This window comes from Arachis ipaensis, chromosome B5 (assembly GCF_059453495.1).
Source record: "Arachis ipaensis isolate K30076 ecotype BB chromosome B5, ASM5945349v1, whole genome shotgun sequence".
Lineage (NCBI taxonomy): Eukaryota > Viridiplantae > Streptophyta > Magnoliopsida > Fabales > Fabaceae > Arachis > Arachis ipaensis.
This window is the reverse complement of record NC_142440.1, coordinates 38,998,873-39,017,868: the sequence shown is the minus strand read 5'-3', so window position 1 is coordinate 39,017,868 and position 18,996 is coordinate 38,998,873. Positions and strand designations below refer to the sequence as shown.

The 18,996-nt window shown below is 37.1% G+C and overlaps 1 non-coding gene across 1 annotated transcript; it reads right to left on the bottom strand.

Annotated features, from left to right (window-relative positions):
- Nucleotides 1-3,957: 3,957 nt before the first annotated feature.
- Nucleotides 3,958-4,065, bottom strand: LOC148563911 (small nucleolar RNA R71). Its single transcript, XR_015884452.1, has one exon. It is a non-coding gene; the product is annotated as a small nucleolar RNA R71 (small nucleolar RNA).
- Between the last annotated feature and the right edge of the window lie 14,931 nt (nucleotides 4,066-18,996).

The window sequence follows — 18,996 nt, the reverse complement described above, 5'->3', positions numbered from 1 at the left end:
AGATATTAGTGTCTTCGTGGTATAAGTTAGAACCCATGGATGGCCATTCCTGAGATCCGAAAAGTCTAAACCTTGTCTGTGGTATTCCGAGCCCTGAGCTAAAGTCTCTGCCCACTTAGCACTTTCTCTCTGCAAGTAAAGCCAAGCCCAAATGAAGAAAAGAACTGCTTCAAACTCAAGATCCAAAGGCCCAAGACTTGAAGATCAAACTAGAAGCTGAGAAGAGTAGTATATATAGGAGTAGCTTTGAATTGTTAAAGGAGTTCTAAAAGTTGGAAAAAAGGAATTACTCTCTGTATTTTACTTTCTCTGCAATTTCTAGTTCTATGATGTATTCTCCATCTTTATTTTCATTTTCTAGAGCTATGAACAACTAAACCCCTTTCATTGGGTTAGGGAGCTCTGTTGTAATTTGATGGATCAATACTAATTTTCATTATTCTTCTTCTATCTTTTCTCTTAATTTTACTTGAAAACTTTCGATCTTCATCCAATTGAGTAGTTATCTTGGAAGAGAAGCTATTCAAACTTGGATCTCTTTTGAACCTTGAAAGAGGAATGAAGAGATCAAGCTAGAATTGCTTTCTCATGCTGGACCGAATTGGGTTTGGATGGGTATGTGACTATAATCCTCTCAATACTTGATTTGGAAAATGCATATGGTATAATCAGTGACCATACTTCATCTCTTCTCATGAGCAATTGACCAAGGAATTGGCTATTGATCAAGATTTGAGAGATTGAATTGCAAGAAATTGTAATTCAATCACTTAAGATTGCCAAGGAGATCAATGAGTGCATTGATTGAGGAAGAGATGAAAATGAACTTAATCCGGAGAATTGCAACATCTCCTAAGCCCAATGAACTCCCCATCTCTGATCTTACCCATTCTCTTTAATTTCTGCCATTTACTTTTATGAGCAAATCCCCCATTCCCATTTACAATTCTGCAATTTATTTTTAGTCATTTACTTCTAGTCCTTTAATTCTAGCATTTACTTTTCTGTTATTTACATTCCCGCCATTTTATTTTCTGCAACTCTCAACCCAAATTCTGGATTCGCTTAACTAGAACATCCTTCTAATTAAAGTTGCTTGATCAATCAATCCCTGTGGGATTCGACCTCACTCTATTGTGAGTTTTTACTTGACGACAAATTCGGTACACTTGCCAACGGGAGATTTGTTGAGAGACAAGTTTCCACCCGCATCAATCTGGGAAGGGATGGCTGTGACGAGCTTCAAACTCGCGAGTGCTGGGCGTAGTGACAGACGCAAAAGGGTAGTAAATCCTATTCCAGTATGATCGAGAACCGATAGATGATTAGCCATGCAATGACAGCGCATTGGACCATTTTCACAGGAGGATGGGATGTAGCCATTGACAACGGTGATGCCCTACATAAAGCTTGCCATGGAAATGAGTAAGATTGATTGGATGAAGATAGCAGGAAAGCAGAGATCAGAGGAACGAAAGCATCTCTATACGCTTATCTGAAATTCTCACCAATGAATTACATAAGTACCACTATCCTATTTTATATTTTATTTATTTTCATCCACTATAATTTCTTAATACAGTTTAATCCGCCTGACTGAGATTTACAAGGTGACCATAGCTTGCTTCAAGCCGACAATCTCCGTGGGATCGACCCTTACTCACGTAAGGTTTATTACTTGGACGACCCAGTGCACTTCCTGGTTAGTTGTACGAAGTTGTGAAATAGATATAAGATCATGAATGTGCGTATTGAGTTTTTAGCACCGTTACCAAGGAATAGAATGATCACAATTTCGCACACCAAGTTTTTGGCGCCGTTGCCGGGGATTGTTCGAGTTTGGACAACTGACGGTTCATCCTGTTGCTCAGATTAGGTAACTTTATTTTAATTTTAACCTTTTTGTTTTTATTTTCGAAAAATACAAAAAAAAAATTGTTTTCTTCTTTTTTTGTTTTTCCCAATTAATTTTTGAAAAATACAAAAAAAATTTACAAAATCATAAAATCAAAAATAATTTTTGTGTTTCTTGCTTGAGTCTATAGTCAACTTTTAAGTTTGGTGTCTTGCATATTTTTGTTTTTCTCAAGAATTTTCAAAAATTCATCATATGTTCTTCATGATCTTCAAGTTGTTCCTGGCCAGTCTTCTTGTTTGATCTTCATATTTTCTTGTTTTGTGTATTTTCTTGTTTTTCATATGCATTTTTAATTTGTTAGTTTCTAAAGTTTGAAAATTTCTAAGTTTGGTGTCTTGCATGTTTTTCTTTCATTAAAAATTTTCAAAAATAAGTCTTGATATTCATCTTGATTTTCAAAGTGTTCTTGGTGTTCATCTTGACATTCATAGTGTTCTTGCATGCATTGTGTGTTTTGATTCATAATTTTTATGCTATGAGTCTTTTTCATGTTTTTCTCTTTCTTCATTAAAAATTCAAAAATCAAAAAAATATCTTTTCCTTATTTTACTCAAAATTTTCGAAAATATGATTTGATTTAGTCAAAAAGTTTTTAAATTTAATTTTTTCTTATGAATCAAATCAAATTTTCAATTTAAAAATCTTATCTTTTCAAAATCTTTTTCAAAAATCAAATCCTTTTCATTTTACCTTCATATTTTCGAAAACTTTTTAAATTTGATTTTCAAAATCTTTTTTTTATTTTATTTCTTAATTCTCAAAATCTTTACTAACATTTAATATGATTGATTGAAAAATTTCAAATTGTTACTTGCTTATTAAGAAAGATTCAATCTTTAAACTCTAGAATCATACCTTTTTAGTTTCTTGTTAGTCAAGTAATCAACTTTAATTTTCAAAATCAAATCTTTTTAAATTTCTTTTTCAAACCTTTTTCAAAATAATTTTCAATCGTATCTTTTTCAAAATCAATTTCAAAATCTTTTCTAACTTCTTATCTTTTTCAAATTTCAATCTTATCTTTTCGTTTCAATCATATCTTTTTAAATCTCAATCATATCGTTTTCAAAAACAAATTTCAAAACTTTTTCAATCAATCTTATCTTTTTGTTTCAATCATATCTTTTTCAAAACTACCTAACTAATCCTCTCTCTCTTATTTTCGAAAATTCCCTCTCTCCTTTTTCAAAATTCCTTTTTAATTAACTAATTGTTTTAATTTTAATTTAATTTCAACTTTAATTTTCGAAATCTAACTTTCAATTTTAATTTTTATTTTAATTAAATTTCGAAATTCTCTCTCTCATCTCCTTCTATTTATTTATTCATCTACTAACACTTCTCTCCCATCCAAAAATTCGAACACCACCTCCCTCTCTGTGTTCGAGTTTTTCCACTTCTCTTCTTTACATTACATTCTTTTCTTCTTCTATTCACACAAAGGAACCTCTCTCTACTGAGGCAAAGAGGATCCCTATTATTTTCTATTTTCCCTTCTTTGTCATATGAGCAGGAGCAAGGACAAGAACATTCTTGTTGAAGCAGATCCTGAACCTGAAAGGACTCTGAAAAGGAAACTAAGAGAAGCTAAAATACAACAATCCAGAGACAACCTTACAGGAATTTTCAAACAGGAAGAGGAGATGGCAGCCGAAAATAATAATAATGCAAGGAGGATGCTTGGTGACTTTACTACACCTAATTCCAATTTACATGGAAGAAGCATCTCCATTCCTGCCATTGGAGCAAACAATTTTGAGCTGAAACCTCAATTAGTTTCTCTGATGCAGCAGAACTGCAAGTTTCATGGACTTCCATCTGAAGATCCTTTTCAGTTCTTAACTGAATTCTTGCAGATCTGTGATACTGTTAAGACCAATGGGGTTGATCCCGAGGTCTACAGGCTTATGCTTTTCCCGTTTGTTGTAAGAGACAGAGCTAGAGTGTGGTTGGATTCTCAACCTAAAGATAGCGTGAACTCTTGGGATAAGCTGGTCACGGCTTTCTTAGCCAAGTTCTTTCCTCCTCAAAAGCTTAGTAAGCTTAGAGTGGATGTTCAAACCTTCAGACAGAAAGAAGGTGAATCCCTCTATGAAGCTTGGGAGAGATATAAGCAACTGACCAAAAAGTGTCCTTCTGACATGCTTTCAAAATGGACCATCCTGGATATATTCTACGATGGTCTGTTTGAATTAGCTAAGATGTCATTGGATACTTCTGCATGTGGATCCATTCACCTAAAGAAAACGCCTGCAGAAGCTCAAGAACTCATTGACATGGTTGCTAATAACTAGTTCATGTACACTTCTGAGAGGAATCCTGTGAGTAATGGGACGCCTCAAAAGAAGGGAATTCTTGAAATTGATACTCTGAATGCCATACTGGCTCAGAATAAAATATTGACTCAGCAAGTCAATATGATTTCTCAGAGTCTGAATGGAATGCAAGCTGCATCCAACAGTACTCAAGAGGCATCTTTTGAAGAAGAAGCTTATGATCCTGAGAACCCTGCAATAGCAGAGGTGAATTACATGGGTGAACCTTATGGAAACACCTATAATCCCTCATGGAGAAATCATCCAAATCTCTCATGGAAGGATCAACAAAAGCCTCAACAAGGCTTTAATAATGGTGGAAGAAATAGGTTTAGCAATAGCAAGCCTTTTCCATCATCTTCTCAGCAATAGACAGAGAACTCTAAACAAAATACCTCTAATTTAGCAAACTTAGTCTCTGATCTGTCCAAGGCTACCCTAAGTTTCATGAGTGAAACAAGGTCCTCCATAAGAAATTTGGTGGCACAAGTGGGCCAACTGAGTAAGAAAATCACTGAAACACCTCCTAGTACTCTCCCAAGCAATACAAAAGAGAATCCAAAGAGAAAGTGCAAGGCCATTGATATATCAATCATGGCCGAACCTACAAAAGAGGAAGAGGACGTGAATCCCAGTGAGGAAGACCTCCTGGGATGTCCAATGATCAACAAGGAGTTTCCCTCTGAGGAACCAAAGGAATCTGAGGCTCATCTAGAGACCATAGAGATTCCAATGAACCTCCTTATGCCCTTCATGAGCTCTGATGAGTATTCTTCTTCTGAAGAGAATGAGGATGTTACTGAAGAGCAAGTTGCCAAGTACCTTGGTGCAATCATGAAGCTGAATGCCAAATTATTTGGTAATGAGACTTGGGAAGATGAACCTCCCTTGCTCATCAATGAACTGAGTGATCTGGATCAACTGACATTACCTCAGAAGAAACAGGATCCTGGAAAGTTCCTAATACCTTGTACCATAGGCACCATGACCTTTGAGAAGGCTCTATGTGACCTTGGGTCAGGGATAAACCTCATGCCACTTTCTGTAATGGAGAAACTGGGAATCCTTGAGGTACAGGCTGCCAATTTCTCATTAGAGATGGCAGACAAATCCAAGAAAATGGCTTATGGACTAGTAGAGGACGTGTTAGTAAAGGTTGAAGGCCTTTACATCCCTGCTGATTTCATAATCCTAGACACTAGGAAGGATGAGGATGAATCCGTCATCCTTGGAAGACCCTTCCTAGCCACAGTAAGAGCTGTGATTGATGTAGACAGAGGAGAGTTGGTCCTTCAACTAAATGAGGACAACCTTGTGTTTAAAACTCAAGGATCTCTTTCTGTAACAATGGAGAGGAAGTATGAAAAGCTTCTCTCAGTACAGAGTCAACTAAAGCCCCCACAGTCAAACTCTAAGTTTGGTGTTGGGAGGCCTCAGCCAAACTCTAAGTTTGGTGTTGAACTCCCATATCCAAACTCTAAGTTTGGTGTTGAGAGTCTATAAAATTGACCTGATCACCTGTGTGGCTCCATGAGAGCCCACTGTCAAGCTATTGACATTAAAGAAGCGCTTATTGGGAGGCAACCCAATTTTTATTTATCTAATTTTATTTTTATTTTCATTGTTCTTTCATGTTTTATTAGGTTCATGATCATGTGGAGTCACAAAATAAATACAAAAATTTAAAACAGAATAAAAAATAGCAGAAGAAAAATCACACCCTGGAGGAAGGACTTACTGGCGTTTAAACGCCAATAAGGAGCATCTGGCTGGCGTTCAACGCCAGAAACATGCTGCACATGGGTGTTGAACGCCCAGAACAAGCATCAATTCGGCGTTTAAACGCCAGAATTGCATGCAAAGGTGTTTTACATGCCTAATTGGTGCAGGGATGCAAATCTTTGACACCTCAGGATCTGTGGACCCACAGGATCATCTCAGCATCTGTGGACCCCACAGGATCCCCACCTACCTCCACTCACATTCTTCCCTCTTCTCAACACTCACCCTTCCCAATAAACACCCTTCCCCAAAACCCCTCACCAATCACCTCAATCTCTCATCCCTTCTGTTTTCCACTCACATCCATACACCCCACCTACCTTCAACATTCAAAATCTCTTTCCCACCCAATCCCACCCATATAGCCGAATACACACATCCCTCCATCTCCTCCATATCTTCTTCTTCTTCTATTCTTTCTTCTTTTGCTCGAGGGCGAGCAACATTCTAAGTTTGGTGTGGTAAAAGCATAATTTTTTTTTATTTTTCCATAACCATTGATGGCACCTAAGGCCAGAGAAACCTCTAGAAAGAGGAAAGGGAAGACAAAAGCTTCCACCTCTGAGTCATAGGAGATGGAGAGATTCATCTCAAGGGTCTATAGCTCAGTGGTAGAACATTTGACTGCAAATCAAGAGATCCCTGAGATACCTCAGGGGATACATTTTCCTCCACACAATTATTGGGAGCAACTAAGGGTGGAACATCAAGAGCACTCCATCATCCTTCATGAAATTAGAGAAGATCAAAGAGCAATGAGGGAGGAGCAACAAAGACAAGGAAGAGACATAGAAGAGCTCAAGGACATCATTGGTTCCTCAAGGAGAAAACGCCACCATCACTAAGGTGGACTCATTCCTTGTTCTTAAATTTTCTGTTTTTCATTTTTTTATGTTAAATGTTTATTTATGTTTGTGTCTTATTACATGATCATTAGTATCTAAGTGTCTATGCCTTAAAGTAGTGAATATGAATCCATCACCTCTCTTAAATGAAAAATGTTTTAAAAACAAAAGAACAAGAAGTACATGGTTCGAATTCATCCTTGAAACTAGTTTAATTATTTTGATGTGGAGACAATACTTTTTGTTTTCTGAATGAATGCTTGAACAGTGCATATGTCTTTTAAAGTTGTTGTTTATGAATGTTAAATATGTTGGCTCTTGAAGAATAAGGAAAAAGGAGACATGTTATTTGATAATCTAAAAAATCATAAAAATGATTCTTGAAGCAAGAAAAAGAAATGAATACAAAAGCTTGCAGAAAAAAAAAAGAAAATAGCGAAAAAAAAGAAAATAGAAAAAGAAAAAGCAAGCAGAAAAAGCCAAAAGCTCTTAAAACCAAAAGGCAAGAGCAAAAAGCCAATAACCCTTAAAACCAAAAGGCAAGGGTAATAAAAAGGATCCAAGGCTTTGAGCATCAGTGGATAGGAGGGCCTAAAGGAATAAAATCCTGGCCTAAGCGGCTAAACCAAGCTGTCCCTAACCATGTGCTTGTGGCGTGAAGGTGTCAAGTGAAAACTTGAGACTGAGAGGTTAAAGTCGAGGTCCAAAGCAAAAAAAGAGTGTGCTTAAGAACCCTGGACTCCTCTAATTGGGGACTTTAGCAAAGCTGAGTCACAATCTGAAAAGGTTCACCCAGTTATGTGTCTGTGGCATTTATGTATCCGGTGGTAATACTGGAAAACAAAGTGCTTAGGGCCACGGCCAATACTCATAAAGTAGCTGTGTTCAAGAATCAACATACTGAACTAGGAGAATCAATAACACTATCTGAACTCTGAGTTCCTATAGATGCCAATCATTCTGAACTTCAATGGATAAAGTGAGATGCCAAAACTATTCAAGAGGCAAAAAGCTACAAGTCCCGCTCATCTGATTGGAGCTAAGTTTCATTGATATTTTGGAATTTATAGTATATTCTCTTCTTTTTATCCTATTTGATTTTCAGTTGCTTGGGGACAAGCAACAATTTAAGTTTGGTGTTGTGATGAGCGGATAATTTATACGCTTTTTGGCATTGTTTTTACATAGTTTTCAGTATAATTTAGTTAGTTTTTAGTATATTTTTATTAGTTTTTAAATAAAATTCACAATTCTGGACTTTACTATGAGTTTGTGTATTTTTCTGTAATTTTAGGTATTTTTGGCTGAAATTGAGGGACTTGAGCAAAAATCAGATTCAGAGGTTGAAGAAGGACTGCAGATGCTGTTGGATTCTGACCGCCCTGCACTCAAAGTGGATTTTCTGGAGCTACAGAACTTCAAATGGTGCGCTTCCAATTGCATTGGAAATTAGACATCCAGGGCTTTCCAGAAATATATAATAGTCCATACTTTGCCCGAGTTTAGATGACGCAAACTGGCATTGAACGACAGTTCCATGTTGTAGTCTGGCGTTCAGCGCCAGAAACAAGTTGCAAAGTGGAGTTCAACTCCAGAAACACGTTACAAACTGGCGTTCAACTCCAAGAATGACCTCTCTACGTGTAAACTTCAAGCTCAGCCTAAGCACACACCAAGTGGGCCCCGGAAGTGGATTTCTACATCAATTACTTACTTCTGTAAACCCTAGTAGCTAGTCTAGTATAAATAGGACTTTTTACTATTGTATTTGACATCCTGGGACGTTTAGTTCTTAGATAATGGGGGCTTGCCATTCAGCCATGCCTGAACCGTTCACTTATGTATTTTCAACGGTAGAGTTTTTACACACCATATATTAAGGTGTGGAGCTCTGCTGTTCCTCAAGCATTAATGCAAAGTACTACTGTTTTTCTATTCAATTCAACTTATTCTGCTTCTAAGATATTCATTCGCACTTCAATATGATGGATGTGATGATCGTGACAGTCATCATCATTCTCAACTTATGAACGCGTGCCTGACAACCACTTCCGTTCTACCTTAGATTGAATGGATATCTCTTGGATATCTAATACAGGGGACCGAGTCCGAGATATTAGTGTCTTCGTGGTATAAGTTAGATCCCATGGATGGCCATTCCTGAGATTCGGAAAGTCTAAACCATGTCTGTGGTATTCCGAGTAGGATCTGGGAAGGGATGGCTGTGACGAGCTTCAAACTCGCGAGTGCTGGGCGTAGTGACAGACGCAAAAGGATAGTAAATCCTATTCCAGTATGATCGAGAACCGACAGATGATTAGCCATGCAGTGACAGCGCATTGGACCATTTTCACAGGAGGATGGGATGTAGCCATTGACAACGGTGATGCCCTACATAAAGCTTGCCATGGAAAGGAGTAGGATTGATTGGATGAAGATAGCAGGAAAGCAGAGATCAGAGGAACGAAAGCATCTCTATACGCTTATCTGAAATTCTCACCAATGAATTACATAAGTACCACTATCCTATTTTATATTTTATTTATTTTCATAAACTATAATTTCTTAATACAGTTTAATCCGCCTGACTGAGATTTACAAGGTGACCATAGCTTGCTTCAAGCCGACAATCTCCGTGGGATCGACCCTTACTCACGTAAGGTTTATTACTTGGACGACCCAGTGCACTTGCTGGTTAGTTGTATGAAGTTGTGAAACAGATATAAGATCATGAACGTGCGTATTGAGTTTTTAGCGCCGTTACCAAGGAATAGAATGATCACGATTTCGCACACCAGTGCGCTAAAAGGGACACAACTTCGCCCAAAAAGCCACGACTCCACGACAAGGCTATCAAAATTGTTCAGACTAACTAAAAAGGTTCTACAAGAATACTAAAAAGTTGTCGGACAAGTTAGCCCCAAGGATCACCTCGACCAAGCAGAAAGTGGACAAAACAAGAAATGATCAAAAAGAGATCGGACAGCAAAGTACCAAACCTCTAGAAAATCTGCAAGGATTGCAAAGCAATGAAGAAACAAGCCAGATAGATGCTTGAGCACGACTTCCTCAAAGGATCGAAGCCAAGAAGCATGACCTCACAGGGAAGATCGAAGCTCAAGGAGGGGCACTGTTCATATCCTGGGTCGAGCTATGCGATCTGGGTTAGACGAAGATCAGAACGACCGACCTCTTGAAAGGTTGGTCTATTACTGACCTCTTGAAAGGTTGGTCCATTACCGACCTCTTCACAAAGAGCTCGGCTAAATCGCTATAAAGGCCCAAATAAGCCCAAAGCAGAAGATTACAGCCGCTTAAAGGCGGCTAGACAAAGATAAGGGGACTCACCCCTAAAAGATAAGATAAGATAACAAACTTATCTCAAGGAAGATCACTTCCCACTACTATAAATACACTGAAGCACCCAGGTATAACTCATACTCTGATTCTACACAAAGCCCTGCATAAAGCACGTGCTAACTTAAGCATCAGAGTCTCTTGCAGGTACCACCACCCTCCGGTGACCAAGGATCGGTAGCACCACCAGCTCCAACAAGTCGGACATGACGGCTTCGGCAGCAACAGCAGATCTCCTTCGAGATCAACCTCCAGTTTTAGGTAAACCTTGGAACAGATAGGTTGCATATAGGTAGTTTGCATTGAATAAATATTGATACCCTTTTATTTCTTTCTTGAGTTTAGCATGAGGACATGCTTGGTTTAAGTGTGGGGAGGTTTGATAAACCCCAATTTTGTGGATTACCTTGTGCTTAATTTAGGGAATTTTATCACATTTTCTCACATTTATTCAATGAAATAGCATAGTTTTGTAATTCTCCCTTAATTTGTACTTAAGTGTAAAAACATACTTTTTAAGCCTTAAAATTGGTAATTTTTATTCACCTTAATTCCATTCGATGCCTTGATGTATTTATTGAGTGATTTCAGGGTCATAAGGCAAGTATTGGATGGAAAAATTGAAGAAAAAATCATGCAAAGTGGAGAATTCATGAAAAAATGAGCATTTGGAGAATTGAGGGCCACGCGCACGCGTCATCCATGCGTACGCGTGAGGAGGAATTTTGGCCATCGACGCGCACGCGTGATACACGCGCACGCGTGACGCTCGGCACGTGACTCACTTAAAGTGAATTCGCTGGGGGCAATTTTTAAGCTGCCCAGGCCCAAATCCAACTCGTTTCTGAGGCTATTTCATGCAGAATTGAAGATTGAGAAAAGGGGGAGCAACTAGTTGTAGCTTGGCATCATGTAGTTTAGTTTCTAAAGAGAGAAGCTCCCTCTTCTCTCTAAAATTAGGGTTCTTAGGCTTATTTTCCTCTTAGATCTAGGTTTAATTTATTGTTCTCATCTTGTTTTCTTTACATTTTCATGCTCTAGTAGTTTGATTCTTTTAGTTTTCATGTTAATTTCCCCTTTATGCCTCTTTTATGTTAAGGAACTCATGTTGGATTTGGATATCTTTTAATGCAATTGATGTTTGATGTTCTTTTATTGTTGATTTGAGTTGTTATCATTAATTCCTTGCAATTGGTAGTTGTTAGATTTTATTATTCTTGCACATTCATTATGCTTTCCATTTATGCCTTCCAAGTGTTTGAAAAAATGCTTGGTTGGATGTTAGAATAGCTTTTTGAGCATTCTTGGCTTGGAAAGAGAGATTAGGCAATCTTGAGTCATCAATACCCAACTTATGTTGGTAATCTAGAGTTGTTAGTTAATATTGTTTCCGTTGACGCTAGTCTTTTACTAATTCAATTAGTAAGTTGACTAGGACTTTTGGATTGAGATTAGCTAGTCTTATTAGACTTTCTTCGAGTGTGAAGATAATATGGTACCTTCTTCCATCATCGGGGATGACGTAATAGGATAAATTCTTGTTAATTATTGTTAATCATTGTATGACTAGGATAGAAAGTCTATGATCTCAATCCTTGCCATGAATGTCTCTCTTTATTCCTTGCTTTCTTTAGTTGCTTGATTTACTTTTGTTGCCATTTACTTTCTTGTCCTTTTACCAATCAAACCCCCTTGCATCTTCATAGCCAATAATTAACCACTTCATTGCAATTCCTTGTGAGACGACCCGAGGTTTAAATACTTCGGTTAATTTTTATTGGGGTTTGTACTTGTGACAAAACCAAATTAAATTTGATGTGGGAATTGTTTGTTGGTTTGGAGCTATGCTTACAACGAAGTTCTTATTTCTATAAGAGAAACTCTAGACCGACAGTAATTTTTTTTCATCAGTGCTATCTGATGTTTTTGTCTCTCAGGTCGACAGGAGACAAAACTGAACAGATGATGAATCCTTCTAGGTTCTGTTGATATAAAGCTGAGTGTTGGTACTTTTAAATTATGTTATACCACCATTGGGCCCAAAAGGAGAAGTCCTATTCTATGAAGTGGGCCTTATTGTTTTTAATCATAAATTCAAATCCTTGTCTTTAGGATTTTCACCAAGTCAAAAACAAGTTCATATTTTTAAATATTTTTACTTGTCTTTTCAACTGCTTGCTTGCATATCTTTTCAAATAATTTCTGAAACACTTTCATTTTCTTTAAATTCATTTAGTGGTTTTAAAACACAAGCATTTATAACATTTACCAAGAGAAAACTACTTTTCTTCTCCAATCTCCATTAACTCTCAAAAAATTGCATTCATTAATCATTCATAAAGATGAAAAAGAAGGTAGCTATACGAAGAGGCATTGGTATCTATCATGCTCGAAGAAACCTGTAACACCCTAATTACCCTAAGCCTTACCTCTAGCTATAAAGAAAAGGTTAATCAAAGGTTACGACAATTCTAAGGCTTGTACATATTTATATAGAAGGAAATAATATATTCTAGAAGCCCGATGAAGGATTAAGCTCAAAAATAGAGTTACAAAAGCGCGAAACATTCACACAAAGCTAACGTACAAGATACAAGGTATAGATGCAAGAGAATAGAACATGTATAGATATAAGAGTATAATAATCATAGGGAACTAGCCACAGCTTGCGAAATTTAAGCCGACTAGTTATAAACAGAAAAATATAGAGTTTTGGAGTTAAAATAACTTATACAGAATATCACTCTCAAAGTAAGCCTCTAAGGCAAAAGTAAATACAAAAGTTAGAGTACAAATCAAAATAACCCTACTAACGACAAAATAGAATAAGATCCTCCGCTCTGCTACCATTAAGCAACTCACTAAGGTGGGTTGCGACCTGCATATGAAAAACAACAATAACGTATGGAATGAGAACCGGAGGTTCTTAGTATGGTAACAGTGCCCAATATGTAAGATGTAAGGCTCCGGGACGCCGAAGGCAATCCTAGAACTTCACATCGAATACGAATATTCAAGCTTAGAGTAAAATAAATAAATAAAGACCATAAACAATATACAGGGTTATCTAATCTTAGGGGATTTCTAACTAAAACTAGCCATACCGCTGTATCCCACAGCCTTCACCAACCTAACCTCCATGCGATCCCATCGCCACCGTCTACCTAACCTCCTCAGCAGCAGACAATCACAGATAACGCAAGCAAGTAAAACACAGGTAGTATTTATATATAACAAGTAATTCAAGAAGCAAGTAGGCATATTATACAATTAGTCAAACCCAAGAAATCAAAGCAAACAAGCACATAAGAGATGCATATGATGAATGCATGTCCTATTGGCTCGTGATATCACTTGTCAGTCCGTAATTACCAACCCGACACATCCTTCCGGATATAGCCTTTTCTGCCACGCCAGAGATATAGTGCCCTGCACACTCATGCAGTAGGGAGTCTACTACGCCAGGGATATAGGCCTTGCACACTTCCTGCAGCAGAGAAGGAAACAACCACAACAAATTACGCAGCAGAAAAATCTGCTACGTGATCAACCCCAATTTCGTGGCTTATCTTCCTCACATTTATTCAATGAAATAGCATGGTTTTGTAATTCTCCTTAAATTTTTGCTTAAGTGTGAAAACATGATTTTTAGGCCTTTAATTTGCTAATTTTAATTCACCTCTGATTCCACTAGATGCCTTGATGTGTTTGTTAGTGAATTCAGGATGAAAAGGCTAGGAATGGATCAAAGTACTGAAGAGAAAAGCATGCAAAGTGGAGAATTCATGGAAAATCAAGGATTTGGAGTGCATACATCGACGCGCACGCGTGATAGATGCGTACGCGTGAAAATGAGGTTGTCCAGGCGATGCGTACGCGTGACACGACGCGTACACGTGAGAAGCAAAATGCCAAACAACGTGTACGCGTGGCCTATGCGTACGCGTCACAGCTCGCACCTGACCTCATTAAAGTGAAAACGCTGGGGGCGATTTCTGAGCTTCTCAAGCCCAAATCCAACTGATTCCAGAGACTATTTCATGCAAAATTTAAGTTTGGGCAAAGGGGGGAGCAATTAGTTGTAGGATAGCATCATGTAGGTTAGTTTTTAGAGAGAGAAGCTCCCTCTTCTCTCTAGAATTAAGGTTCTTAGGGTATTATCATCTTAGATCTAGGTTGAATTTCTTGTTCTCATCTAGTTTTCTTTATAATTTCTTGTTCTTATATCTTGATTCTCTTAGTTTGTAGTGTTAATTTCTTATTTTGTTCTCTTTAGTTTATGAATGCTCTTGTTAGATTTGGTTCTCTTTTAATGCAATTTATGTTTCCATGTCTCTTTCATGTTTATCTTGATTGCTATTGTTGATTTCTTGTTCATGTTAGTTTTGGGTTTTATTAATTCTTGCAATTTATGATGTTTACTTTTATTGCACTCTAGGTGTTCGATCAAATGTTTTCACTAGTTTTAGAGTAGCTTTCTTTACTCTTGGCCTAGGCTAAGGGAATTGAGTAACATTGAGTCATTTGGTCTCATTGAATTGGTGATTTGAGAACCCTATGTGGTCAATTTAATAACCATTGACACTAGCCTACTACTAAGTCAATTAGTAGCTAGGTTAGGACTTATGGATTGATGTTGGTCAAGCAAATTGACATACTTCAAGTATAGAAGTAGACTTAATGAGCTCGGTTCCTCATAATTGATAATACATGGTTTGTAGACAAGGACGGTGATCTCAATTTCCAAGTCTTAGCCAAGAGTTCTTTCCCTTTGTTTTATTAGTTAATTTCATTTACTTTCTTGTTATTTACTTTTCTTGTTAATTACAAATCCAACCCCCTTTGCATCTTCATAGCCAATAATTGAGCACTTCATTGCAATTCCTTGTGAGACGACCCGAGGTTTAAATACTTCGGTTTACTTTTATTGGGGTTGAACCTTGTGACAACCAATCTTTTAAAATTTTATTTGAGGATCGATTGTCGGTTTGGACTATACTATCAACGGAATTATTTGTGTGAAATTCCAAACCGTCATAAATCTTCACATCACTACGCCAGGGATATAGGCCCTGCACACTCCCAACAACATCAGCAGAGAAATCTGCTATGCCAGGGATATAGGCCCTGCACACTCTCATATAATCCAATGATTTCGTCACTCCTTTCCAAGTTCTCAACTCATCATAACCATCCCATCATTAGTTTCCAACTTTTCAAATTCATCATAAGCATTCTCTGTTCTCAATCTACTTTCAATTATCATTTCTCAACATTCCAAGGATATAGTGCATGGCACACTTTTCACATGCAACATCCATCAAGCTCATAATAACCATCATCAGTTCTTAATTTCATTCCGAACTCGTTAGTTCATCATTTTCTCAATTCGTTGCCAGTAATCACCAAGTTCACTACTCTTCCTTCTCTTTCAACCAAACTCATCATCAATACATCAGAAACCTAAACCTCCGTTCTCTAACTTTTCAAAGTAAAATCCAAATTAAATCTACTAGGACCTTTCCTATATTTTAATACCTGAAAAATAAGCCAAGGAGTCTTAAATAGGTGTCACTGAAGTTTACAAGCTTGTTGGGAAGGTGAAACAGTTAAAAACAAGAATTTTAGTTGAAAAATAGGGCATGTGCGTACGCACAAGGGTGTGCATGCGCACGCCCAGAAAAGTTTTCAAATGTGTGCGTACGCATAAGGAATAAAATTTTCAAACTCTGTTCATCCGTACAAGACGTGTGAACGCCCACAACAGAGTGCACCTTCCAAAATGTGTGTGCGCACAGGTCTGTGCGTGCGCACCGGTTGGAAAACTTCGTTGGTTGTGCATGCGCACAGGTCATGCTAGCGCTCTCATCAGCAAGCCTTTTCCCTGTGTGTGCATAAACACAAGGCTGTGCGTGCGCACACAAACCAGAAATCACAAATTCTGCAGCATGTACAGAATTCAGATTTTGACACCAAACTTTGAATGATCATAACTTCCTCTACGAAAATCCGTTTCTTACAAAATTTATGTCCATTTAAAGAGTTTTCAATGAACTTTAATTTAAAGCAAATTTCAACAAATTTTAAAAACTGAGGCTCAAGTTATGATCCATCAAAATTCACCAAAAATTAGTTTTTTACCAAATGTCTCAAAACCTCAATTTTAACCAACTCTCAATCCAAAATTACTTATTCTATATTCAAAACAATCCTAATGTACCTATATCATATTCACATATCCTCCAATTCATTCCACAATCTAAAATTAACATTTTCATCATTTCTACACCCAATTCATCAATCAAATCATTAAGCTCCCAAATATTACATAACAACATTCCACCTCAATAATTTCTCATACACAGATTCATCACTTACCACTCATCATTATCATAGAAGTCACCCAACACCAACCTTACACACCATCAATAATCCACCAACCTTAACACAACATCAACCACAAGATTCAAAATCCAAAATTTTCATCAACATATCTCATCAGACATCACAATCATCAATATCCTTTATTCCAAACCATCACAAACATTTTACATTAACTAATTGCCTTAAATTCTCATAATCCTCATTATTCATCAATATAACTAATCACCATCAATACTCATCAACACCCATAATTCTCAACAATCATCATCAACCACAATAATCCAATACAACCAACAATTACATCAATTCATATATAATTATTCATACGCCAATATCATTCAATCCTATCTTAGGGTCAACTAGGCTAAGTGTCCAGAAATATTACATATTATATAAAGGAAACTGAAATCATATCTTGGCCGATTCTCAATATGCGCAAACACCCAAGGCTTGATTCCAACAAGATCAACAAGCCTCAAGCACCAACACCACCTCCAAGACTCACCAACTATCAAGCCATACACATATAACATACCAACATCGAGCTTAGGGTTCAGAAAAACAACTAAACACAAGGGTTTAGTAAGACCTTACCTTGCTCAACGAGATTAAGGATAAAATCTAACAATTACCCGCTACTAGAGATCACCTAAACAAGCAAAACCACAAAATCTACTCAAAAATCAAACCCCAAAAACGCAGAAAGTAAGGGCAGGAAACTGGGGTGTGAGTTGAGAGTTCTTATCAAATTTTCTTAGATATAAATGAAGAGCTTAACGAGAGCTTCGCGTGGCCATAAACAGCTCGTCAATCGGAGTTTCGTAGCTAAAGTTATGGGTCCCAGAAGGTGATAATGAATAGTAACATCACCTTTTTCTCCTCTCTTCTCTCAAACCGCGCCTCTCTCTCTCTTTGGGCTGGAAAATGAGCTCAAAGCTCATTAGTTAGGGCATATATATGTTGGACTTGGGTCCACTTGGGCCCGGTCCAAGCCGCTAAGTGTTTTGATCCGTTTGGCCCATTTTGGGCCAAAACCTTTAAGATTAGCGCCCGATTTTTGATTCTAAATTATTTTTATCCTTTCAAAACAATAAATCAACTTTCAAAATCTTATTTTCCAAAATACGTGGTACTGGACAGACTAGAGCCGGTACTGCCAGCTTAAGCGCCAGTATGCATTTTTACAAAAAAAATCTCGAAAAAGATACATTTTCCAACTCAGAAAAATTCCATGAAACCAAATTTCACCTTTAAATTTTTAAATTAAAACTTCTAAATTTGAATCTATTCTGAGCACTTAAAAATTATTATTTTATTAAAATGGTTGCACCTGTTCTTACAAAACCCTCTACCAAAAGGTCATGTACACACTCACATCCACATACACTCCTATTCCTCTTCACATTCCTCTCCCATACTAGAAACCATGGCAAGGAAGAAGATAACCTCTCGTTGTCCATCAATGGCACCTGAGGTTGGAAATCACATTTTGATAAGCTTCCACATTCTCACTGTATGAACTTTGAATTTTATAGAGCTATTTTTCTAAAAGACCTTTGTGTTCAACATATGTGGCTGACTTAAAGGCTTTAGCTAAAAAGGGGATAAACTTGGTTGAAAATATCATTTATCTGGATTGGAAGAATTTGTTTGAAATTTGAAAACCTGTTTACCCTGATTTAGTTAGAGAATTTTATAACAATATGTAGTATCATGAGGAATTTGTTTACTCTTATGTTGAAGATTGTGAAATGCATTTAAACAAAGAATCTATTAGTGAAGTCCTAGATTATCATGATGTTGGTGTCAATGCTTACATCACTGGAAAGTGGGACAATGATTTGGGTATTTTACACAAGGATGTTTTGGCCAATATTTGTGAGAATATTTCTCTCATGGATGGTGTTACTGATGAACGGATTTTTGACGGTTTAGAATTCCTCAATGAATTCTCGTTGCTAGTATAGTTTCTAAACCAACAAAGAATCCTTTCATACAAAAATTTGGTTATCACAAGTAACAAACCCCTATAAAAATGATAACCGAAGTATTCAAACCTCGGGTCGTCTCTCAAGGAATTGCTAGGAAGTGTACTTATAATTGGTTATGAAATTTTATCTTTTTGGGGTTTTCAATAAGGAACAAGGAAAGTAAGTTGCAAGAATTAAACTAATAGCTAATAAAGCTCTTGGTAAGGTATGAGAATTAGAAGTCCCATCCTAGCTATCCTTATCAATTGTGACATCAATTGTCCATTGCTCCCACTTAGTTAACCTCTAACTATGAAGGAAAGTCAAGTGGATGAATCAATTTGATTCCTCAAGTCCTAGTTAACTCTTAAGGAAAGACTACCTTTAGAGGGATCCAAATCAACTAGCAACTTTCAATTATCAAT